Here is a 22,762-nt window from a genome sequence, read left to right on the forward strand (position 1 = left end):
ACACACACACACGGAGAGACATATACACATAGACACACACTCACGCAGAGACACACAGATGCAGACACGCACCCTCAGACACACACTCACAGACACACATCCTTCCCCTCCTCCAGTCTGCCCTCCCTTGTCCACCACGGCACCTGGGTCCAGAGCTGTCCTGTCTGCACCCCAGCCCTGTGCCCAGGCTGCTGGCAAGTCCAGCCTCACAAATCTGCCGATGGGATAAAGGACCCACATGGACGGGCAGATCCTAAGATCACACCATCCCACCGCCCAGCCCCGTGTAGGGCGCTCAGAGGCTGTGTCCTCACCCTGTCTTTCAGTCCAGTCCAAAGTAGAGGATGGGGTGAAGGCAGCCGGGCGGGGCCATGTCAGAGGAGGTGAGCTCCCCGGGAGGGACATGGGGACTGCAGGGCCTGGGGCATCCCCATCACCAACATGGGTCATCCTCTCAATGCTCACCTGTAAAGTGTCTGCCCTGGGTCACAGACCAGCTGAACACCTGTGTGCAGAGAAGGTGAGCTCTGGAGGGGCCCCAGCCCTGGCCCCACGAAGCCACAAGAGTGCCAAACCCAGGGGCTCCTCGCTCCTTCACAGTGCTGCGGGCTCTGCTGCAGCTCCACCGCCAACAGGCTCGTCCCTGATGCTCAGGCCGTTGGCTGAACATCCCCCAAGAACATAAGGCGATCCCTGTGCACCATCCACACAGCCCCTGTTTGCTGTGGTGTCACACAATGGACGTTTCAACAGACGTTCCAACTTATGATGCCAACGCTCACAAGTCAGTTATGTGACTGATAATGACAGGCTTCCGTGATTCCACGGTGGCTTTTAGTGAAATGATGTGTTGTTAGACCATAATAAAAATATAAATAAGAATGGGCTCTTCTCAGTGTGAGAATCCCATGATTCTGTTTCACGCCTACTGGAAAACGCATTCCAGATGGTCTGGGAGTAGGTCAAGCCCTGGATGGAAATGCCTCTTAGGATGCCTGCTCCCTCTGAGCCTCCTCGCAGCCCTGCATCTGCCCTGAGCTCAGGGAGCAGGCAGCACCCACAACACCTGTCAACACGGTCCAGGTATTTCTTGGCATCAACTCCCACGCCGATTTCAGCAGAATGCCATCTGTTACGCACCTTGGAATGTATTTTCTGCTTCTGATAAGCTCATTTGAATCCGCATATCCCCTGATACACAAGCACAATTTACACAGAGTTCTCAAAAGGAGAAATTGGATCTCATCTGCGCAGCCCCGCAGCCTCCCCTGCGGGAATCAGCCGTCTGTCTGCAGCGATGCACAGCACCTGCAGGCCCCAGAGGATCCACCTGCTGAGACAGACCCCTGGGGGCCGCAGGACGCGGAGACCAGCACCAGATGCCCACACGAGTGAGCCCCTAAGCTGTCTTCCTTTCCACCATTCGCCCGTGTTTAGAACGTGTGGTCAAGCATTTTCCACGGTTAAAGTCTTATCTAGACAATAAGTAACATCTGCAGGTACAGAATCTGCAAGTTCAAAGATTTCTCAGGGGGATGTTGGTTGATTGTTCCTTGTCTCCCCCTCGAGCCCACCTTTCCAAATTCTGCTCGGGACCCTGGGGCTGGCTCTGTAAACCTCCCCCAGCCCCTGTCCAGCAGCTTCCTGCGGGTCACGCCAAACGGCCACACTGGCAGGAACTGGAGAGAGAAGCTCTCCTTCCCCTTTCCAGCTCCTGGGGCGGCTCCAGCGGGGGCAGAAGTTCCTCCAGCCTCCAGCTTCTGTCAGTTCATCCATAGCAGCCCAGCTGTGTCCCCCAGGATCCTGGCACAGCTGGAGCCCACCCCTCGGGGCTGGAGGACCACCATACCACACCCGTCACTCTCTGGGCTGGCGTGCACACCAGGAGTACCCTCCTCCGAGCTCCTACATGCTGGCAGCTCCATCTCTCCTCTTCGCTCCCCAGGGCCCTAGGGCAGCACCTGCCTCTCTCAGCTTCTAATGTCAGGGTTACTCATCGGGGTAGGACAAACGCCCCCAAAGATGTCCATGCCCCCTTCCCTGCAACCTGTGAAAAAACTGTGCTCTGTAGCAGATCACACCTTGCAGGTGTATGTACAGTCAGGGAGGTTGTTGTGACCATCCACATGGCCCAAGCCAATGACATGGGAACTTTCTCTGGCCAGAGACATAAGAGACGCAGCAGAGAGGGGAGCCAAGGGGTTTAGAGTGAGGAGGACTGGACCCCCCGACCCTTGCTGGTCTGAAGATGGAGGGGCAACATGACGAGGGATGCAGACGACCCCCCCCAGAGCTGACAGAGGCTGGGTCAGCAAGAAAACCGGACCGCCATCCACAAGGCACTGAGTTCTGCAGACGCTGAGCGAGCCTGCGGGGGTCCTCCCAGAGCTGCAGGCGAGATCCCACACCTCTGTCTTGTGCGAGACGCTGGGGGACCAGCCACTCCCCCGGCCTCTGAAGAGCAGAGCGTGAGATGGCAAAGGCGCGTGCTGTAACCTGCTAGTTTGTGGCGACGTTGCACAGCAGTAAGTGACCGACGCCCTCAACGCCCATCCTCCAATGACTGGGCACCAATCCCCCGGGCTGAGTCTCAAATACGGTTCAGAATACAGGTTGGCTTCTGTTCCCCGACTGGACCAGAACAGAAGGAGTCGTGGAATTCAAAACCGGAGCAATGAAAAGCCTCCTGTGGCACAGGGGCCGCCCTCTCCCCGGGCAGGCGGGCTGGCTGCTTCCACCCATGGGGCCCGGCTGGCATCCCAGTCCTGGGGTCCCCACGGGCCTGTCGCCCCTGCTGTGGTGTGAGGCGCCCCCCAGCCCGCTTCCTCCTCCTCGACCTTTGACTCTCTTGCTCTCCCAGCGCCAGCTCAGCGTCTGCTCATCAGAGACCCAAAGACTCCTGAGGTTGCCGTCCTCGTGGCTCAACCATCTGCTCCTCAGAATACTTGCCCTGAGCAATAATGATACGTCAGTTTTTAATCCTGCCAGATAAGAACTGGAGATGAGAACTTGTTATAGTCCACATCGTCCCGAGATGAGGGCAAATGGCACCAGTCACCGATGGAAAAACCCAGTGGGGGACACGGCGGAGCAGGGTACGCAGCCCCTGACTCACCCCGAGCGGCCGTCGGGCTCTGTACAATGAGTGGCTCTGCGAAGGCCGCTGTTGGTCTCCAAGCCACAAACAGATGTCTCATACGTTTTGCGTCAGTGAGAGAGAGAATTGTCCTCACGATGCAGCATGAAAACAGAATAAGGAAGTCCTGCCAGATGCAAGAGGTTTTGAAGAAATCCCTGGCCTCGTTTATCCAGCAGCCAAACAGCTTCGTTCGCCTTCAGAGCTACGAGCACTCTCTCCACTGTCTAAACGATGGAGTTGTTCTTGAAATGTTGAGACCTGTTGAGGAATAAGGATTTCCCGAATACCGACTCATGAATTAACGCAACTACCTGAAATGAAGACAAATTTCCACCACTTCTATTAAGTGCACCTGTTTGTCAAATAAGGAGGAGGCACCTGAAGGAGCATCTGCGAAAAAAAAGTTGACCTTGTGAGAACTGGCCCCTTTACTAGAAAGGCCACAGTCGTCTTTGTTTTAAGTCGATGTTTGAACCTGAGATCTACAGAATGCGAGCACTAGGGATGGGATCTGTGAAACTTAATATATAGTCTCACAAAATTAAGTCTGAAAACCGTAATCGATTTTTTATTCCTCCTTCTCAGAGAAAGGGCTTCCTCTGACTCAGTCTATTCTTTTTTCTGTAACTATTGTGATTTCTCGTCGGGTTTATTTTTCTTGTTGCTTTGTGACTGCAATTGTCAACTTTATCTTTTCTATTAACTTTTTGCGCCTCCCTAAAGCTTTATTTTTATACATCATTTCATTTTTCTGTTAAAAGCAAGCAATATATATTTCGTGCATCGACATGAGACACACTCATATTGCTGTCTTAACTCTGCCGTCTCCGCTCGGGCTGCACAAAGAAGGGAGCGTTCCCAGGCAGACGTGAGGAAGCTCCTGGGGGCAGGGCCACTGGTGGGGCCTGGGGGTCTTCAGCAGCTGGAAGACCCCTCCTCATGGTCTGCCCCACCGAGTAAGCATCTCCCATCCCGGGCAACCTCTGCCTCCCTCCCCACCTCCGCCTCCCACCCGCCCCCACCCCCAGCACTGAGCCCTCATCAATTCATCCACCGCACTGGAAGGAATCAACATTCCTGAGGGGTGACGACGTGCCAGCCCACCTCTACCACCCGAGGACCCTGCAGGGCTCACACACGGCCGAGCCCTGCCCTCCCGGAGCTGACATCCGTGCACGTGAGTGTGTGCACACGTGTTCACTGGGGAGGGAGGGGGAGAGAAAAGGTGTGAGAGGACTGAACACGTAAATACAAAGGGCAGCCTCCTGCATCAGACAGACTGATGTGGTGACGAAATGGAGGGTGTCCTCTCAGTCGGCAGAGGGGCCACCCCTCCCAGCCACCCCCCACCCCCAGCAGGCACCACCCACAGCAGCCAGTGGGGTCACGGGGCAGATAACTCCCTGCCCCTTAAGCCCAGTTGTCCCAAGGTTCAGCCCATCAGCCACCCTCACTCAGATGAAGACGTTTTTCAAGAGAGGTAAATCTTTACATTCCCAGCAGCTCCCACCCACCAGCAGGGACGTGGAATTCACTGCTCAGTGCTCGTAACTTCAGGAGAAACCTAGTGACAGAGTCTGGCCCCTGGTCACAGGAGATGAACCAGAGTTCATGGGAACCAGAGCAGTCGGACTGAAAAACGGTCCCTGACTTTTAAAACCGCAGCATCTCTACCTCGAACTTCCTCCCAGCTCAGCCAGCTTTCCCACAACCCTGAAGTTTGGCTGCGGCTGGGGGTGCCCCACGGGACACTCCCACCCAGAACTCGGGGTCACGTGTGTGAGGGACTCGCCGAGACCTGCGTGGTGAGGGAGCAACTCAGCTCCCCAGCTTTCTTACGAGAGACACGACAATAACGCCTCTGCTCTGCCCAATAAGAGCTGTGATTTTGTCTCAAAATATGAACGAAGTCAAGTAGATTATTTCTCAGCAGTATGGCTGTGCTTTTCCTGCCCCAAGCGCCAAGAGTTTGCAAATCCAAGCTGGTGGTCCCGCCCAGCCAGGCAGAGGGGAATTCAGAAGGCGGGGGTGTGGGCTCTGGGGTGCCGGGGCTCTCCCCCCATGGCCGTCCTACCTGCACATTCAGCATTTTCCCATCATGCAAAGGGTTTGCAGGCTTGGATTCAAGAACAATCCCCTGGCCCATCGCTAACTCGACAGCTGTCCCTGAGTCCTTCCTGGGGCCACTCCCACACACCAGAGCCCAAAACGAGATTGGAAGATGTCCCTGTGAACAATTCTTATTGATTCTATTTTTAAGTAGACTCTGGCCTTTTTTATAAAGATCCCCCAAGGGGCTCGCCATGCAGCCAAGTTGAGCCCCATGGCATGAGAGCCCATGACAAGAGGTGACAGTGGGGCCCAGAGAGAACCAGAGAGACTCCTGCTGGTTGGACGGTCCCTGCAGGGTCAGATCCAAGAAGTGAGACACCAGGTGCACACCAGCAGCGGTCCCAGCCCTGTGGACAGAGTACCTGCAGGCCCTCACCTCCTGTCCAGCGTCCCCAAGGGCAGGGACCGTCCCTTAGGCCCCATAATTCTCCCCTTGTGGAGCGCACACTGTGTGTCCTCACCACTGGCCATGGGGCATTCTGAAGCAAAGCTAGCCTGTTGAGCGTGAGCCAGCCAGATTTCACGGGGTGCAGAAGGAAGGGGACCCCAACAGCCCTCTTGCCTGTGCACATCGCCGCTCACCCTGTGGCCCGGGCACCCTCAGCAGCCTGAGCCAGGACGAACACTCCTTGAAAAGGCAGCTTTCCCGGAGCGGGCTGCTGGTCACACATCGGCACCCTGAATCATTCATTTAGGCCCGGGGGTCATCTACCCGTGGTGTCCGGCCAAGCTCATAGGACAACTCCGGCTTCAGCCTGACCCTGTGAACCCCTTTCATAACCCTGCTGTGGAAAACCCTGCCCCCAGAAGGAACTATTTTATAACACCAGCTGTCCAACGTATTGTTACCACGTTTTGCTCTTAAATTCATTTGTCTCTATTATTCCAATAAACCAGAGTTCATCACTGTCATAAATTCGCAACTCTAATATTGCTGGAATACTGTATATTGATTGCTGAAAGGCTGTTCAATACAAAAAACAAGATTTAATGCCTTCCATTAATATTTGGTCAATAGTTTCAATGAGATTAAATACATTATTTTTAAGTAATCTAAACATGCACACTACTCATGACTTTTCACTGGCAATGGCTGCTTAATTTAGTGAAAATACCCACAAGCTATAATAAAATTTGATTTTTGACCCTGACGGAAATTGAATCAAGTTCGAAATCTTACGGGCAAAACCTCTTCCATGGGCCACATGGGCATTAGGTCAAGGCCGTTTATAGGGCACGTCGGGAGCGGAAAATATTATGTCAAAGCACAAAATAACGTTCCTTAAATTTGCCATGGGTTTAATTATATTGATCTACACAGCTGCATCATGCTAAAAAGTCTCCAGGCTGACAAGTCGACAAGCACGATTGAGCCAATGTTATCGGCAGCATCGCCCCCGTTTTGGAGGGTGTCGTGACTGGAGGATTGTTCAGCATCTGTTCACGAGTTCCAGCGTACACACAAGGGTCTGGACATCAGCCCTGTGCTCACGTGGTCTGTCAGCTTCTGTGACACCAGTGATGTCGTCGTTGGTTTTTCAATTATGCTTTAAAAAGCTCCTGGTTCTATTCCAATTTTGCAAATGAAAAAAATATAATTCTTGCCTGGCAATTTCATCTTGGAAAATTCTGCTGATCTCTTTAAGAAGTGACATTTTCTCTTCTCTTTAGTAGAAAATCAAGAGGGGCAACTTCAGTTAAATCCTTCGTAATTGTTTCTATCTCAGATGTTCTGTCCCCTGAATGTGGACACGTGCTGGGCTCCTTTGTCCACAGCGCTGCTGTGCCGGTGCACATCCGCACACGTTTGACCAAGCAGACACGGAGCAGTGGTAACGCTGGAGGACAGGGTCAGGATTTGTGCGACTCTGGTAGATGGCTGCCAGTGGTGTTCCTGTATCTGTTCACTCCTGCGGCAGCTGAGTTCCCACACCTCCACACCACCTCCACATGCCACGTTGTGTCTCTTTCATCGCAGCCACGTGGTGGGGGTGTAGTGGTATCACATTTGGGTTTTAATCCTAATTCCCTAATGAGTGATGATATGAGTGCTTTTGTAATATTTGCCAGCTATTTGGATATTTTCGTTTGGAGGCACTGGTGCAAACACTTTAACTATTTTGCAACTGGGCTGTGTGTCTTTTCTTTGCTGATTTGTCATTCTCTGTATATATTGCATGGAGTCCTCTGATCCATGTAGGTATGCAGAGAAACAGACACAGATACATAGATGTAGAACCTTCTCTTCTGTGACCTGTATCTTAACTTTCTTAACTGTGTCAGTTGGTGAACAGATGCTCTTAATTATGCTGCAGCCCAGTTATCCAATCTGTTCCTCATGTTCACCAAGTGTGTGTGTTTCCTGCTTAAGGAACCTCCCAAAGAAATGAAGATATTCTTTGTTTCTTCTTAAATCTCTTTTTTTTTTTAAAGATTGGCACCTGAGCTAATAACTGTTGCCAATCTTCTTTTTTTTTTTTCCTGCTTTTTCTCCCCAAATCCCCCCAGTACATAGTTGAATGTTTTAGTTGTGGGTCCTTCTAGTTGTGGTGTGTGGGACGCCACCTCAACGTGGCCTGACGAGCGGTGAAATGTCTGTGCCCAGGATCCAAACTGGCGAAACCCTGGGCCTCCAAAGCAGAGTGCGCAAACTTAACCACTTGGCCACAGGGCTGGCCCCAATTTTCTTCTTAAATCTTGATTATTTTACTGTTCACATGTTGATCTACAATGCTCCTGGAATGGGGAATTTTTTTTTGTATGAAATGTGGAAAAGCTCAAAGTTCACAATTTTCCATTGATCCCATTGACACAGCCCATTTTGTTTCTAAAATGTCCTGGCCCCATAGGAAGACACCACTCTGTCATGGATCAGGTGACGATTCCCATGGGGGGCCTGTTTTTGTCCCTTGGTTCGATTTATCTACTGTCAAGCCAAATCCACACGCTTTCCATGACTGTAGCTTTATAGGAGTCCTCCAGCCTTGCTCTCGAAATCACTTTGGCCGTTCTTGGCCCTTTGCGTTTCCATATTGTGTTAGTTGTCTATTTCTGCATAACAACTCACCGAGAAACACAGCACGCGTAGGACAACAATAGCCTTTGATCTCTGAGTTTTGGCAGATCAAGAATCCAGTTTACCTGAGCGGGAGTTTCCCACGAGGCTACAGTCAAGCTGTGGGCCAGGACTGTGGTCACGTCTGAAGGCTCATCTGGGGGAGGGTTGCTTCAAAGCCCACTACGTGGCAGCTGAAGGTCTCGGTCCCTCCCCACATGGGACTCCGTATAGGCTGCTTCAATGTCCTCGTGACACGACAGCTGGTGTCCAAGAGAGAGACCCAAGGGGACCGAGGACAGAAGCCCCAGGCTTTTGTAACCTGATTTCAGAAGCTACTCCATCCCTTGGCCGAGGTCCATGCATTGTAAGTGAGGTGCTGGGCCAGCCCACACTTAACAAGGGGGCTACAGAAGGACGTGAATGTCAGGGGGCGGAGCTCATTGGGGTCAGCTCAGAGGCCGATTAGCATACACATATAAGTTTTAAAATAAGCTTGTTCATTTCCAAGAAAATAATCTACCAGGATATTGATTAGAATCACATTGAATTTATAGCCAGTTTGAGGAAAATTGACATTTAAAAAATATTTAGTCTTTTATTTAGGTCATCTTTAATTTCTTTCAGTCAAAATATGCAGTTTTCAGACAGAAGACTTGCACAGATTGCTGGATACTTTTTACACCATTTTAAAGGCTATTATTCTATGATTACATTGCCTATTTGTTGCTGGTATATAGAAGTACAATTGATTTTTTAATATTGATCTGTATCCCTATTAATTTTAAGACTTTTTTAATGGATTTTTTTTCTATGTACACAATTATATCACCAGTGAAAATGACAGTTTTCTTTCTTCTTTTCAAATCCTCATGCGTGTTTTTTCCTGCTATGGGCCTATTAAACAGACAAGATGGCAGCGTTCGCTAATTCACCACTATGTGAGATATTTGCTGTAGGGCATTCACTTGCACGCTTCCTCGGATTAAGAAAGCTCCCTGCTATTCCCAGAGTCTGTTGAAGACGTTTTATAACGAACAGAGTTTGCACTTTATCGATGCTTTTTCTGCATGCATTGAGATGGTGATTTTTCTTCTCCGTCTGATAATGTGGTAAATTGCAATTTTTTTTAGTGTTAAATGACTTATATTCCTGGAACAACCCCCACTTCATTACGGCATATTAGCCTTTGTAAATAATTTGGCTAATTTCGTTTCAGGATTTTTTCATCTCCTGTCGTGAGAGAGATTGGTCTGTAATTTTCCTTTATTTAAAAGTCCTTGTCAAGTTTTGATATCAAGGTTGTGCCTGCCTCAAAATTCTGTTAGTTGAGATAAGATAATTAAGAAATCACTGAACTAGAAAATTGATGTGCCACAGGGAAAAGAGTCCTTTAATTTATTATTTCTTTCTTTCTCCTTTCTCTAGTTCTATTCCTTGTTATTTTTCTAGATTCTTGAGACCTAAACTTAGATAATCGCATTTCAGCCTTTCTTCTTATCTAGTGCCTTTACTTAAGATAAGATTCCCCTTGAAGCACTCATTCAGCTGCGTCCCACACATGTTGATATGTCACACATCATTTTATTTAGACAAAATATTCTCTAATTTCCATTGTGATTTCTTATTTGGTCTATGACCTACCTACTTGGAAGTCTACAGATTAATTTCCTAACAATTGGAGATTTTCTTATCTTCTTACTTTTATAAATTTCCAGTTGAATTCTATTGTGTTTAGGGAATATACTCTGAATTATTTAAATCCTTTGAAATTCATTGACAGTCTTTCCCCAAGCATACAGGTACTTTGGGTAAACATTCCAATCTGCACTTGAAAAGGAAGTGAGTCCCGCCATTGGTTCCTGTCTGTTGTTGTGGAGCGCTCTGTGTGGGTTCATCGGGACAAACGCATGAACTCCGTTGCTCTGACATTCCCCCCTCACTGACTGGTCTGCACGTCCCATCAGGTATGGAGGCGGGTGTGTCAAGGTCTCCCTGCATGATTGTGGACTGTCTATTTCTGCTGTCATTTTTTTTTTGCCTCATTTGAGTTACATTAGCCCATGAACACAGACACAGAAAATGCCATCTCCCTGATGGCTCGACACCATTTTTCATTGTGGAAATGTTCCTTTTATCCCCACACGGATTCTTGCTTTAACTCCAACTCTTTCTGAAGTTAGTGCAGCCACACTTGTTTTTTTCAGCTGTGATGTCTGCCACGGCCCTTTCCAGCCTCCAGCGGGATTCTCCAGTGAGAACCCCTCGTGAGCAGGGTCCAGGGTGTCTGCTTATCTATCCACTCTGCACACTAAGCCTTTTCATTTGAGTAGTCAGTTTACATTTAATGTAATTAGAAAGATTATTTAATTTATAACTATTATCTCATTGTGCATTTCATTTGACTCACCTGTTTTTATGTTCTTTTCACCCTTTTTTCCTTCTTTCTGGTTAATCTAATTTTGTTCCATTTTTCCCTTTAACAATTATTTTACTGAAGTGTAACGGGTTATCCCAGAGAGTTCAACATGCATCCTGGACAATTTACAACCTAATTCCTTTCCTTCACTTACTTCTGCTACTTTCCTGATAAAGCAGGAATCTTAAGACACTTTAACTTACTTACCTCCCAAATTTTCATTATTTTTTCTGTGTACTTCAGACATACTTAATGAAACTCCAGAAGACAGCACTATTATTGTCTGTGTCTTCAGTACTCAGTTACTGTCAGTGAATCCTGACCGTGTTTTACCCTCTCCATTCTTCTATCCATTTCTTCACACAGCCAGCTTCCCACCGTAGTCAACTTCCTTCTGTTTGAAGAGTTCCCACTGGTACTTCTTTTAGTTCAGGTATGTTGGTGATAAATAGTCTGAGTTTTCATTTCCTAACACTAGTTCACCATCATTCTTGAAGGACGTTTCCCTGAAAATAGAATCCTAAAGTCACTTTCTTTCAACACTTTAAGGATGCCTTTCCATTGTCGCTTAGTTTCCATAGTTTTGTTGAAAAGTTGATTGTAAATCTTATTTAAAGTAACGTGACTTTTCTCGGCTCACTCTTGCTCCTTTTAAGATTTTATCCTTTGTTTTGGCTTCTATCAGTCTTACCATGATGTGCCTGAGTGTGATTTTCTCTCTATTTATTCTACTTGGGGCCTACAGAGCTTCATACATCTTTCATCAAATTTGAAAATTGTCAGTAACATCCATTTTTTTTCCTCTACCTCTGCTAAATTCTCTTCTCTCTCCTTCTGGGACTCCATTTACACACACATACATTAGAACTTTTATTGTGCCATTTACATCCCTAATGCATTTTACTTTATTCTACTTATTTCTTATTCTTGGATCTTCAACTTTATATTTTTCTATTGATCTATCTTCTACTTCATAAAACCCACTTTTTTTTGCTATAACTAATCAGTGATTAAATCTGTTTCATGGGTTATTAATTTTAGATATTACATTTTTCCATTTCAGAATGTTTGATTGTTTTATCTTAGGCTTTCTTCATTTTTTAACTCTTTTCTCCATCTTTTCTTCTAATATTTTGGATGCATTGAATTGCAATTACTTTAAAATCCTTGTCCACTAACTTGATATCTTGATTACCCATGGGTCTGTTCACATTGTCCATGTTCTTCTGTTTTCGGTGATCTGGTTGTGTCTTTTGGTGCATCCATCAACCCTTGTGTATAGAAGTTGTAGGGGCTGAGATGGTGCTCTCCTCCTGCAGAGAGCACTCACTTTTCCTTCTGCCAGGCAGAGAGGGTAGTGGCCATCCCCCCCGGTCCAGAAATTCTTCTACCTCAGTCTAGGCTGCAGCTTTAGTCTACCTTCACTCCCTCCCCCAGTCCTATGGCTGAGCCCATGCGGCTTTAACTGAAAGCCTGTTCTGTTTTGGGATCTCCCTGCCCAACTGGGTCCCAAACCCAGTCTGTTTTGTAAGATTGCCAATATTCCACGCTGCTTTTCCTCTAGGTTTTCACATCCCACTCTGTGCTGTTCCAGAATTCGAAAAACATATATTCTGAGGGGGAAATCAGCCATATGCTTGAGACCTTCTATGTCTCTATCAAGACTCTAGGCATTTTCTGTCCCCAGCAGTGGACCTCTGCTTATGCAAGGTCATTGTTCTCAGACTTTTCTCTTCCTTCTCCAAAATCATAGGCCCTTTGGTTCTTAATGCTTCAGCATCTCTTTGATGCCTTCAAATAATGTCTGCCTTTTGTCAAGCTTCCTGGTTGTTCTCAACAGGAGTAATGATACACTTCAAGTTTCACCTTCCCAGATGGAGATCTGAAGCACAATTCTTGAAAAGCTACAAGATAATCATTTTTGGTTTCTCAGTCTCTCTTAAAATCTTCCATATGTTCCAAACAGCTGCTCTTCCAATAAACAGCTTTCCTTTTAAGAAAATTATCACATGATATTCACTGCCTAAGAGAATTCAAACAATGGACTTAAAACTAAGAACTACACAACAGGGTACAAGTTGATGATATCGACAACATCATCAGGCTGAGAGAAGTCCAGTGGTCCACCACACTTCAGATTCTCATCCTACTGTCTTTATGTATCAATCCTAACACCCCAACATATGTACCTGGCAAAACTTAGCCTAGAGATTTAAAGTTTAAAATTGATCCTTCTGATGAGATCATCCAGTCAGACCAAGTGCAATTTTACTGTTAAAATACAGGCTTTTTGACATTCATGACTCATAAATGCAAAATTACTATTTCACCTGGTGTTCAACCAAAGGGCCTATGGTGCATTCCAACGAGAGACGGCGCACTGTCTGAGTTGGACTTTCTGAGTAGCATATTTAAGGGTAGGTTTGTGGATATGGAATTTTTCTATATGGGAGGCTGAGGATTTTAGAACCAAACTCTACTAAAGGCATAGTCCTTCTCTATCTAATAGTATCACGTCTGTTAAGATTTCTAATCTTTTGCAAAAAGACAGTTGAATACTTTGGCTGCTAGAAACAGAAATACCTCAAGTGCTCAAGCCATGGTGAGGCATGGTAAGGGTACAGCATCACACAGAAAGCGAAGAGCCATCGCTTGGAGTCCAAGGCAGCACCAGGACCCCGGCTGCCTTGTCAGCAGCGGCCAGAGCCCCCGATGCTGCCCTGGTGCAGACACTGCTGGGCTTCTGTTCCTCCACCCTCACGGCTTGTGCTTCCTTCCTGGTGTGTCTCCATCTCTTCCTGCCATCAACTTGCAGGAAAGCTGGGGTGGGAGGAGTCAGAAAGGGTCTAGCTGGAATCACTAATTACTGATTCACCCACTGGTCCCACCAGGGCACTTAGGAGTGACCCACAAACCTGTGAATTGGCTATCCTTGGATCAGGTCAGAGAATGGCCCAGAACCCATTTCCCTCCAGGGGAGGAGGAAAAGGATGCTGTGAGCTGGTGGTAAGCTGGTGGTTTCTTCTCAAGGAGAGCAGTGGATAAGGAGATTCCTTAACAAAAGAGCAAAGTTTACATTTAATCATAATTTATATGTAAATAAGCAAAAGAAAAAGCCAATGCAAATCTTCTTACTGTTCGTTCAAAGACCATCTAATTTCTATTTAAGGCTAACGGGTGTGTAAATGTTATGTATCTCTGAAGTTTAAACATATGTAAAATAGTATTAAAAATGATAAACTTTTAAAATCCTTACTATTATTAACATATTTACTGTTTTAAATTGTTTAATGTCAATATTAAATCGGTAACTCATATATCTTATCTTATAAAATTTCAGGATGTTTTCTTTGCTTCCTTAATATAAAACTCACCAAAATAATAAATGAATAATATTTAGATTATTCAAGGGAATACTTTGAAGACAATAAAAATATAAAATTTGAAACAGAAGTCATTGCTAAGTCTCTATGTTGAAACAGGCACCGTGATAAAACAATACGATTATAAAATAATTTTTAAAAATCTTTGAAGCCAATTTGTCTCTACATACATATGTTTCTCAAGTTCTGTCCAATGCAAGGACTAGAAGCAAAGAGACCCAGCAGCAATAATTACACCTGGTGCCCAGATCTTGGTTTCTAATTATCATTCTTCAATAAAGGAACCAGGGCTCCTTGGAGATGGGGCAGGGAAAATGCAAGATGAGCCTGGAGCATCACGTGGTCCCAGAAAGTAAGGACGTTCTCAGGCAAGTGTGGAGACATCAGAAGGGCACAGGGGCCAACCTGAAGGAGCTCCCAATGGCCAAAGCTGGAACAATTTGAGGAAAAAATAAATAACAATCATATTGGGCTATAACCCTAAAATAAATATTCAAGCCCATACATATAAACAAATAATTGAACAAATAAATAAATAGAAAAGAAGGGACAGCTCTCTCTAACAGAAGAATTCCAACTAATAACTGTTAAAGGAACTGGGATCTAGAATTTTAACATGAGAACATCACAGTAATAACTACTGCAGGCAAGATCTCCTAGTGGATGCTAAAATTGAGGAGAAATGGATATTTGCATCGACAAAGTCATTTCCTTAATGTATTTATTAACTACAAAAGGAAAAATAGTAACTTACAGTGGAGGACCATGGCAGGCAGCACCTTAATCAGGTCATCAAGGCTGACATCACCATCAATAAGACATTGACTTCAGGTAGCCCCCAACGTGATGCCCTGAGAAGGACGCAACGTCACATCTGTGGTATTCTTAACAACAGCACAAAGCCAAATTAAGGGACATCCTAGAAAATACCTGGCCAGAACTCTCCAAAGCATCAAAGTCGCAAAGACAAGGAACGACTGGGGAGCTGTCCCAGATGGAGGAGCCAAGGAGACAGGACGACCATCCTGCGCGACACGGGACCCTGGACTGGACCCTGCGGAGAAAGGACTTCAGTGGGAAGCAGGTGGTGCCCAACGAAGTCTGCGGTTGAGTTAACAGTCCTGCACCAGAGTTAGTTTCCAGCTTGATTCTTACACTGGTTGTGGAAGATGTTAGGATGAGGGGAGCCGAGCAAAGGGTGGGTGTGAACTCCCTGTTCTCTGTTGGCGACCTTCTGTAAACCTAAAATACTCAAATAAAGAGTTTAAAAAGTATCCCAAAGAAATGAAACAGAGCATTAAAAAAAAAATACTGAAATGTTCACAATAGAAAACAATTTTTCAAATAATGGCTCAGGTGGTCAGAATTAAATCACAATACACCTCTCAAAATTTTACAAACTGTGAAATTAGGAAAACCAGTTTTGCTCCACAGCGTGTTTTCTCTCTAAGCGATCAGCTGACGTGCTTCAGGAGAACCACGACTGGAGAACTTCCCAAGGAAATCCGCGGGATGCTGGGCAGAGCAACACATCTCCATTTCCTTCTCTAAGAACAAACCCATAAGAAAATGAGAACCTGAATTCTGTGACCTCTTGATTTTCCTCCAGCCCTTAACCACAATTAAACACTTGAAAAGTATTTCCCAGATACTTCGCGATGAAGTGGGCTGCCAGACTCAGAAGTGGAACCTCAGGAGAGCGCCGACCGCCTGCAGGGCACCTGCACCTGGGGGTGCGCGCCTGCCCTGCGGCACCTTCCCTGCACGCGTCCTGCCCGCTCACCGCTCCTCCTGCCCAACCTCCTGCTCACCTCTATTCTCACCTCTCTTTGGAGCTGAAGCTCAGCATCTAAAAGAAAACGGCGACCCCGCCCCAGGCTGCCCCAGCCAGGCCGCAGTCTGGATTCCGCGGCCCCGCCTCCTGGGCACAGGCACACCCAGCCCCACGACCCAGGCGCTCCTCGGGGAACTCGATTCTCTTCGTCATGTCTTCCTTGTCAACGCAGAGTCCAGTTCACACTCTGCGCTGCTTTACTTTGGGCCACGTGCGGGAATAAGTCTTACATGCGCTGACTCTGTCCTGATTCGCGCAGCTCTGGAATCAGGTGCCCAGCCGGCGGGAGCCGAGGGTCCGGCTGCGTTCGAGGGCACAGGTGCCACCTTCATGCTGGCCCCGCCCTGCTGGTCCTTCCGGCCGGGCCCTTGATGCTGGTTTCCTCGGCATGAGAAAGACACGCACCACCCAACCACAGTCACACACACCACACGTGCACACAACACACATACACACACACACACAACCACACACAACTGTGCATGAGGTCCTCTCTTTAATAGGAATGAACTCTGTCTTGCTATAGCACAGATTTTTTTCTGAAGGTAGTTTTCTCTGCCTTCTCACCATTTTTAAGTTGTCAGCTGATGCACTTCAAGAAAACTGACTTTGAGGACCTCATAAGTAAATCCTGGGACGAGGGCAGCTCCCAGCCTCGTGGAGATGAGGTTTTTCCAGCTGGGGCCTCGAGGCCTGGGTGTGTGAATCAGGAACAGCTGGGTTTTCCTATTTCATGGCTGCCCATCTCTACCTCAGTGTGCTCAGCTGTTTCCATACGGAGGTTTGCGTCCTGTGTAGGGAGCAGTCCACCGTTCTGCACAGCTTGTGACGTGCACATGTGAAGTTGGGAGCAGAATGAAGAGGAAGCTAACAGCAGCTGTTCCCAAATGCTCCAAGGTGACAGCAATCACGCAGAAAGTCCCCAAATCCCGGAGGGGTTCCCCAACCGGTCTTAGTGCTCCCCCACGAGAGATGCGGCCAGATGGCGCAGGAAGCAAGATAAAATGTCAGCAAGGTCCACACTGCCTTCTGCTGTCCTTCCCTCTCCCTGCAGGAGGTCACCGAGTCGTAATCAGCCTCTGGGTTAACCCAGTAGCCCAACCATCTCCTGGGTCTCGCTTTGATAGGCTAATTGACCAATGGATCTTTGAATTAATTCTTCAAGTTAACAAAAAATGGCTGAGTGAATTAAACAAAATCCTTGATGTCTACATAGATCAAGGAGTTTACATAGCAGGAAGGGAGGCTGCTGAAATCGCCACTCAGGATGTGCAAGTCGCCTCACGTGATGCAGAGTGGGTAGAATTTACGGCACAAATGTTAGAAAGGGTGAATAAGATGTACTTTACATCGTTTCTTTTAATGGTAAACATTTTTCGCCTCTGGAAATATTACTTGCCAAATATTCTCCCCTGGGGAAAAAAAAGGAATCACTATTTTAATACTGTTACAACATCTAAAATTCAGGTATGGGGGCCGGCCCGGTTGCTGAGTGGTTACGTGTGTACGCTCGACTTCGGTGGCCCAGGGTTTCATCAGTTCAGATCCTCGGCGCAGACCTAGCACCACTCATCAGGCCACGCTGAGGTGGCGTCTCACACAGCACAACCAGAAGGACCTACAACTAGAATATACAACTAGGTACTGGGGGGCATTGGGGAGAAGAAGAAGAAAAAAAAGGAGATTGGCAACAGATGTTAGGTCAGGTGCTAATCTTTAAAAAAAATAAGTAAATAAATAAAATTCTGGTAACTTTATTTTTAAAATATTTAAAATGTTTCTTTCATGTGACCTACAGAGGAAATAGTTTTTGATGCGTATAATATCACAAGTGGATGGTAATTAAACATCCAATGAAAGTCTAAGTGATTTAAAAAGAGCTCTTCATCATTAATTTCAAACCACCTCATCAGGATTGAAGTTAAAATATATATAGCGTATCAATTACTCAGGAATAGAGGGAGGGAAAGTCGAAAATAATTTATTTCAAAACAACGGCAATGTTTGCAACGGTGGAGACTGGCCTGTCACACGGTGGGTGCAGGACAAGGACTCCGGGAGGAGGGGCGGGAATATGTGTCTGGATGGAGTGACATCGTGTGCAGCAGGGAAGATACACTTTCAAAGAAAACTCGGGACAGGAGCATGACTAGGTTGACTAAGTGATCAAGAGACAGAAGCTACGGCGGCTAAATAAGAGCCATCCGGCTCCTAGAAACCGCGGGGACAGACGGGAGGACGTGTGCAGATTAATGCAATTCTATGTAAAGAGCCGTGCTGACGGGCTGCCCTGTTAAATTCCTGCACTACGTTGTCAAAACCCAGCCTTCAAAGGGCCCCATCTCTGCACCAGACGACTCTCATGTCTCTCCTAAAGTCACAACAAGATTTTAATTACCGAAATTGCTGATGCCACCTTGATTACAGTTTTATTTAATGATTAACTGGGGCTCTGTCTGTGCTGTGAATGTTTTTAAAGTGAAATATGACAGAGGAGGGGTCCCACTTATAGAAACAGCGAACGCCTCAATTCAGACCACCCAGCCTACTGATAGCACCGAGAAAAGATACACAAAATATGTGTCTCAATGTGTGTCAGACGAGGTTGAGGCTCTGACAAGGCAATAAACAGTCATGAGGTGGCCAAGAACCGGGAATGAAAGAGGAAAGCCTAGTATTCTGAGACCTCTTCCCAATTCTAGGACAAGCTCAGAAGGAAGAGAAGCCACCATCCGAAGATGGATGGTGATGGGGACAGGAGGCAAGGGGGACATTTTCCGCAATATGACAGAGAGCCAAAAGTCAGAGGGCAAACACCACGTCCCTTGCAGCACCGACAAGACATCCACCGAGAAAAGAGCACTTGGCTGCGCTCACAGAGGAGAACGCTCTGTGACCAGGAACCCTGTGAACAACCCGAACGGCTGAACCTGGCCGTGGATCCGTCGGCGAAAGGGGTCTCCATTTACCCAAAACTACTCTAGGAATAAACTAAACACGGGAATGAAAACACTCCCACTGACAAAATTCCATCCCCCACACACAATAACCATGAGGCAGAAGACACTGAACCACAACATCCCAAGCTGGGGCAAAGATCCTTAAACAATCACGTGGAAATATCAAAAGATATCTCAAATCAGAAGAACAAAAATTAAACACGTAAGTGGATAAAACGTCAGGAAAAAACGAAGCAAAATTTGACTGAACGCAGGAGAGAAATGTACGAAAGTCACAAAATCACATCCTATGGTCAGACCAAGGTCAAGGGCGCCCGAAGGAGAATAGAGTGAATGGGATGTGATGAGAGGTGCCGAGGAACAGAGGGAAAACAACCAGTACAACCAACGAGAACAGGAGCTGAAACGAGAGGCAGGCAAAAAGGAAAATCCGGAGTACGCGTAATTGGATTCTCTGAAGAAGAAGGGAAAAAAACAATGCAACAGAACTAATATTTTAAAACTATCATCCAAGAAAGGTTTTTTTGGAAATAAAAGATCTGAATCCCAGGGTTCACAGGTACCTAAGAAACTTGACCCGGAATCATCTACTCTGAGATGTTACCTAATAAAATAAGGAGACTTTAAAGAAAAAGAAAAAATCTCTTGGGCCTCCAGGCAAAAAAAAAAGAAAATCAAGTAAGGTACTAGGCAACATACAAGATACAAAGTAAGAAAGTGATGGACCTGCATTTTTCAAGAAATTTAGGAGAGTGTGAACAAGGTATTTCCCATCCACCCATGCCATCCTTCAAGCACCAAAGATTCAGGAAAGTGGTTTTAAACCTTCATGGAATCAGGATAGTGTGGACATGAGATGAATGAGGAAATCTGGCAAAAAGACTGTTGGTGAGCATTCAGTATATTTAATTGTACGTCTAGATTTTTTATACACGGAGAAAAGGGAAAGAATAGCATATAAACATAACATGTTCTGACAAAGTAGAAATGATGCAACAACTAAGTGGGAAGAGAAGGGAGAAGGATGGAGAAAAGTGTAATAAACTTGTTGAGTCTTGTCTGCATCAAATGAGTCCACTGAAAACTGAGAAGACGGAAAGTTAAAGGTTAATTGAAAAGGAGAGCTCGGAGGCCAGTACTCAGGTGTGGTTACAAATGTAGCCGCCAAAACCAAATACAAACCTTCATGAAGAAATGCTAAAGGAAATTCCCAGAATAAAAGAGCAAAGAAAGTACACACATGGCACAGAGAAAAAGCAGAGCAAACTTCGTCACATTGTATTTGTGGTCACGCCAGGGTTCAGAACACAGATATCAGTCCTATTGTGAGCTTCCCTGACCTATTAAAAGAAAAAGATTCTCAAAGTGACTAACAAAAATCCCACAGCTCCAGGATGTACACAAGAGACACACATCAAAGAAGGTGATTCTAAAAGGCTAAAAATAAAAGGATGGACAAAGTCAGCATGCCAGTGGAAAAGCTGAGACCATGGATTGAAATTCCAACGTCTTTCAGAGCAGAACCCAATCTCCAAAGTATTAAACAAGAACAAGGACACATTGAAGGCTAAAAGCCAAAAATCTTAATGAAGTTTTAGCAGAGACACCAAATTACAGGAGAACCCCTTCATGAAACAGGAGAAAGGGAGAAATACACTAACATGACAAGATTTCACCACTCTTGGTAAAATAAAGATCAACGAACAAAAAAGTAAGCCTACAGATTATGTCTAAATCATAATCAATAAGGTGTATCTTTTGAATATCTCTTGAACTTTATACATGCTGATAACAAACAAAACACATTTCTCTCCCTCCCACTTGGAACATCACCAAAAAGTGATTACATATTTGGCCAAGAAATAAAGCATCAATACGTTTCATATGTAAAAATAATACAAACAACAATCTCTGATCAAAATACAGTGAGACCAGAAAGAAACGAGAAAACCAAAAGACACAAAGGCCTTTCAGAAAATTAATGGCAGTGAAGACACAGTCCAGACAGTGAAAGCGCGGGTCAACCTGCACCCTCCTCTTCCTTCTCCCTCGGTCCCAGCATCCCACAGAGTGGGGTGGGAGCCTCCGTCCACGTCTTCCCTGGTTCCAGGCGTCACGCATCATCAACCGCATCACTGGTGGATTTAGAAGGAATCCAACCGTAGAAAACTACCTTCGCAGTAACATCCACGGGTCGGCGTTTCCTTTGGGGACAAGGAGTCACCCGCTGACTGGTCAGTGTGAATCATTGCTCTCCCGCAGCCCCACTTCTGGCCCTGGAATCCTCTGTATGACCAAGCATCGAGGAAGTCATTGAAAAGAGGGATAATCTGAAGTTGGCAAACTTGTATCAGTTGCCATTTTGTTTCAAGTCCACGACGAAAGGCAACAGAAACAAGGAGTCTGTGCTGAGAACCTTTACGAGCAAGATTTCCAGTCCAGCCACTCCTGCAAAATTGGGCTCAAATTGGGCTGCCGGGAACAGCTCACCAATGAAAGTGGACAGTCAATGAAGAAAAAGCACTTAACAACATCCAATATTCGTTCATCAAGACTTTCAGTAAACTAGGAATGGACGAAGACTCCCTCAGCGGCTGGCCCTGTGGCCAAGTGCAGCTCCAATTCAGCTCTGACCACAGCATCCAAAGCCATCCTAGCATTTGGTGAACCTTCAACTAGGATTCCTGACAAATTGAAGCCAGAGATCAAGTTGTCACTGTTTGTCTCCTTCCTTCCATGACGATATGATTTAAAACCACTCTCCCAATTAATACGGACCAGCATGAATTACTTCATATGATTAAGGGCTTAAGATTTTCAATTTTAAAATCCCTCTGTAGAAAGACTTGGCTCATTTCCATGTTCTGCTATGAGTCAATTAAAAATTTCTCTTCTGTGTTCACTTCAAATTCTTTAATCATTGTGGATAATAAAATAATGGGATCTTTGTCTTAGACAGTGACATCATAAATTCCCTAAATAGGAAATAAATAACATCTTGAATGAAAATGGGGTGACTTTATCAGTTTCTCTATTTTCAGAGTGTCTATATCGTCCCAACAAGGTACTTAATTCCAGAACCATACATGATGCAACAAAAGGACTTTTATCTTTTAAAATCTTCTTCCAATGCAATAGAATGTTCTGTGTCATAATCCACATAGAAGTTAGTCATGGTCAAGAAAACTGTATGTCCTACTTCAAAATTTAAGCTCTGCTGGCCGGCCCGCTGGCCGAGTGGTTAAAGCTTGGTACGCTCCACTTCAGTGCCCCAGTTTGCAGGTTCAGATCCCAGGCACAGACCTACTCTGATCATCAGCCATGCTATGGAGGCATCCCACATACAAGGTGGATGAAGATTGGCCCAAATGCTAGTTCCGGGCTAGTCGTCCTCAAGCAAAAGAAAAAAATGGGAAAATTGGCAATGGATATTAGCTCAGGGCAAATCTTCCTCACCAAGAAACAAAGCAAAACTCTTTGAGTTCTACATTTCAAAGCAAACACAATTTCTCCTGATCTTTAAAACCACCCAATTTGGGAAGAAAGTCCTTCAAAGGGTGGAAATAAACATTCATTTCTCTCAGGTTCTTCAAACAACATGCTATCTTTAAAAGTTAGCATGCCTGGAACAGAAGGGTCCTTTAAGCACAAAACCGCCCGGGGGAAACATGTCCACAGGTGGTGTGGGAAGGGCAGTGACATCATGGGTCATTTGAACGAGCAGCACACACTACCAACGGTACTGCTCTTTCTTCTGCACGTTTATCCTTCGTCGCATTGTTTTCGTGCTCTCTGATCACTTCTCCCTTGATGAAACAATGTGAGCACAGGAATGAGTCTTACGTGTGACTCAGTCTGCC

The sequence above is a fragment of the Equus asinus genome, chromosome 19 (assembly GCF_041296235.1).
Source record: "Equus asinus isolate D_3611 breed Donkey chromosome 19, EquAss-T2T_v2, whole genome shotgun sequence".
NCBI classification, from domain to species: Eukaryota; Metazoa; Chordata; class Mammalia; order Perissodactyla; family Equidae; genus Equus; species Equus asinus.